Genomic DNA, 4,447 nt, shown 5'->3' with positions numbered 1-4,447 from the left:
ATGTTTATACCATTGTTTGATGCAACTGCATGCCGTATTTTTATATTAAAATAAACAAGCTGAAAACACTCTAACTGAAAACCTTTAGTGCTTTTCTATAGTATTAAGCCTCAAATGTCAACTATACATCGGATTGGTTTCTTCTTTAAATTATAAAAAAAGTAAAAATATGAATGGTATTATAGTGTTATACTAAAACTAAAATTAAAACAATGGAAAAACCCTTAAGATAACATGTAGAAAGAAGGGAAAAAAGCATCTTAAGCACACAGAATAACATAAGTGGACTTTGAACGATTAATTGCCGCTTTGAACGATTACGTAATTGTGGCATCCACTGCGATTAGAAATTCGATTAATTGTGCAGCCCTAGCTGTAACACACACACTCCCCCATACTGAGGTCCGCCGTCATTGATGACTCCCAGCCGCGCTAACTGTCTCTTCAGATGCAGCTTAAAGCTGGCGTTTATCCTGAGGAACAGCATCTACACACAAACACACAATAAACACCATGAGTTTATAGTCTCGGTTCACGCTGACGACTCAAACATCACGTGCGCGTCTCACCTGCGTCTGCTCCTCCGGTAAGAGCTCATTAATGGCCTCGTGCATCTTGGCCATCTGTTTACACACGTTACGCAAACACGCAGACGGCATCGGCGCCTTCACCTCATACTGCAGAGAACACACACGCTTCAGCCGTGATAAACCACAACAACATCACAGAGATCACAGAGGTCCAAACCCACCTTAAACAGAGCCTTCTCAAACATGCTGTCCATGATGGCCACTAGTTTAGCAGAGATCTCTGCGATGTGATCATTATAGTCCTGAAGAGAGAGGAAGAACAGAGTGTAAAACAGCTGTTAGCGCGTGTCGCTGAGTGGTTTGTGGATGTAAGGATGTCTACCTTGGTGATGTGGCCGAAGTGTCTCAGTATGCTGTACTGTTTGGGCTGCAGTCTGGTCTCAAAGTGTGCTCTGATCACAGGGATGTAGTGAACCAGCAGCTGAAGACAGCGAGACGCCAGAGCTGAGGACACACACACACAACATCACTCTGACAACAGACTTTAAGACATTTTTTAACAGCTGCACAAATCAAATTGAATCTTCATGTCCATAGAGAACAAACATAAATAATAAAACATATAAAAAATAAGTAAATGCATCTCAGATTGCAAGCGCAAGTTTCAAATACTAAAAACCTATTTGATTCAATGGATACACAAGTACTGAAATTGGTTTGTGTGCTAATATATAAATATATATGAATTCGGGGTCGATGGATATTGGATTTAGCAGATATGATAACTTGTTTAAAGACAGGCAATGGACTTTAATGCGCTGATGCTAAAATCTATATACTGAGTGTGTTGAATAATGTCTTTGGTTTGCATTTAATTATGTTGAATTAAATGCCAGATAGAGTTTATTGTGCAACCAAAATAACAATAAAAATAGATTTTATACACAATGCAGGACCTTTTTAAATTATAAGCAAGTCTGAAATACACTAGGACTCTTATTATGAAATGTGAATGTTTTACTATTGCCAGCTGCTAATGCAAAAAAAATGAGAGCTATGAAATATGCACTTATACAACAATCTACAACACATTACAACATAAACACCTTCATAATTCTTCAACAGTAGATCATGAGCCATCTTTTGTGAAGCAATTTCTTTGCATCTTTTGTGTAAATGTGAAGCAATCATTGATTGTGAACTACCTTGAAAGCATGAGCCTGTGAAACGCTTTGACTTTGAGACGTGCAGCGCTTGCATTTATTTAACTCAACAATGGCCTTTTGAAGTTTAATAATCACATTAAGTCATATTGTGATTCCTGTTTATGCATGGCCAAATTTAAGACCTCTTACAATGATAATTAGGATTTTTGTTATACCATTTAAGACCTTAAATTTAATCAAATTACGATATCTTAAGGACCCACAGTAACCCTGTGAAAGGCATTAGTAGTAGTATATTTTCATATCATAGCAAACATGATTAAAAAAATACAAGTATGTGAAAGGCATTAGCCTAATGAAGATTTTCTTTCAGATTCAGGGTTGTGCTTTGCTAAATATCATTCCTCTTGAGTCTGAGATGTGGTGATGTGTGTTCTCTCACCCAGGTTTCTGGTGGTGATGGTTTTCAGGCCGACCACCTGCAGAGCTCCCGCCCCCAGCACCAGCTGACAGCTGCGGGAGTTGAAGTGCTGTCGCCACGGAAACAAAGAACAACCTGTCAGTCAAGTGATGTCACAGTGCAACCTGCAGCTGAACAAACAGGCACACACACACACACGCGCACACACACACAGACACAGAGACACACAACACACAGACACAGACACAGACACAGACACACACCTTGAGCAGCTCGGCGAGGCGCGTGAGGATGTCGGTGGTGATGGAGGGAATGTCGTTCACACACTGGCAGTACTCCAGAAACATCCGGATCAGCAGCAGCACCGTCCTGTCAGAGCACACAAAGGTTAAAGGTCACAATAGGGACTAGAGGGAACTAGTGGTGAAATGAAGCTCCAGCACTGAAAACTCACCCGACCACAGCATACTTCTGCCCGTCGACACACAGAAACTCACTGGGCTTCCTGTCCTCGGACCCTGAGAGACACAAAATACATTTACTACACTCAATTAAACGCCAATAATAAACTGCATCCATAAAGGACGCAAGGTATGAGATCAGCAAAACACAAAAAATAAGGTATATTTTAATAGTATTTAATAAAAAAATAATAATAAATAAATAAATAATAATAATAATTATTATTATTGTATATAATAATATTAACTCCTTATTGTATGGTAAATTTAAACATTTATTATAAAACAACAAAATGATTATTGTTGTTATAGTTAATGAAGATAATCATAATAATAATCAGAACAATAATTTTTATTATCGTTATTATTATTGTTAAACAATTTATTAATACAGAAATCTGTACAAATAGGGAAAAATCCGAAAAATGAATTTACATGTATTAAACAAACTTGAATAATACATTGCAATTATAACTGATCGCAAAACAACTTGAACCACCCCATACTGCACTGTAAAATGAAAAAGTTATTAAACAATAATATTTTATAATTATTTTATTAACTATTTATTATTATTTATATATTATCATTTATTAAATAATTTATTCATATGGAAATCCACACAAATATGGAAAAACCACATTCCTGAAAATACCATTAAATACTATTATAAAATAATAATAATGTCAATAAAAAATAATAATCATACTTTTATTATTTTATACTAATATTATTTATATTGTATGGTATAATAATAATTTATTAAAAACCGAAGACAGAAATCTCTATAAATATGGAAACACCAGATACCTGAAAATACATTCATTAAAGCCAAATAAACTAGAGAAATAAACTGCGACAGTAAAGGAGGGTTTACTACCTGTGGGTTTGCGCTCAGGCAGCGTGATGCGTCCGTCAGCGATGGAGTCCACCAGATCCTGAAACTCAGCTGGGACCTCGGCCTGCTTCCACCGCTCATTATCCAGCAGCAGACTGCACACACATAACGAGCAGTGACTCACTGAGTTCTGACTGAGAGCTCTCAGCTCTGAACTCTCCTTCACTGACAGCAGCTGTACCTGAGTTTAGTCTTGCGCTCCTCGTGGAAGCGCTGCACAAAGCGGTAGGCCTGACTCTGCAGCGCCCCCCTCAGGCTCACGCTGCGCCGGCCGCACAGCTCCTCAGTGTCTGAGACGAACGACTCCACCGCCTGACTCAAACACACAAACTCTGACGAGCTCAGGCGCTCCAGAGAGCCATCCTGCACATACACACATCAACAGCTGTCAGCATTACACAACCAAGACAGGGCGAGGCGGAAGGAGTTTGGTCGTAGATTTGAAAGCAGTGATCCGATATAGTGATCAAACCGGTTCAGGTGTGTGTGTGTGTAGCGTGTGCGTGTGTGTGTCGTGTGTGTGTGTGTGTGAGTGTGAGCGTGTGTCGTGTGTCAGTGAGTGTGTGTGTGTGTGTTTACCTTGGCTCGTGTCATGAGCACTTTAACGCAGCGGTCCTGACTGACGTCTGACGCCGTGTGCAGCAGCTCCTGAACGTTATTGGCCACCCGACCCAACTCCTGATCCGACGGCATCACGTCCTCACTGCTGCCATAGGGATGGGACATATTTACAATATTTTCATGGTCTTTAAATCTGAGGCTTATTCACACTGTCACACAAAGAATCTTAAAGAGGTCATATAAGGGGAAAAAAAATAAAGTACATGTCAGTTCTTATTTTGCTGGATCTATCTGCTGCTTTTGACACGGTGAATCATCAGATCCTCCTGTCCACCGTCTCATCACTAGGCATCACAGGGATTCCACTTCGCTGGTTTGAATCCTATCTCACTGGTAGGTCTTTCAGGGTG

General features: G+C 39.6%; 1 pseudogene; it reads right to left on the bottom strand.

Annotated features, from left to right (window-relative positions):
- The window catches only part of LOC107747160 (vacuolar protein sorting-associated protein 54-like), a 20,066-nt pseudogene that overhangs the window by 4,295 nt on the left and 11,324 nt on the right, over positions 1-4,447 (bottom strand).

This window comes from Sinocyclocheilus rhinocerous, unplaced genomic scaffold, assembly GCF_001515625.1.
Source record: "Sinocyclocheilus rhinocerous isolate Xijiao unplaced genomic scaffold, SAMN03320098_v1.1 scaffold1310, whole genome shotgun sequence".
Classification (NCBI taxonomy): Eukaryota; Metazoa; Chordata; class Actinopteri; order Cypriniformes; family Cyprinidae; genus Sinocyclocheilus; species Sinocyclocheilus rhinocerous.
The sequence above is the reverse complement of the archived record's forward strand: the minus strand, read 5'-3'. Positions and strand labels throughout refer to the sequence as shown.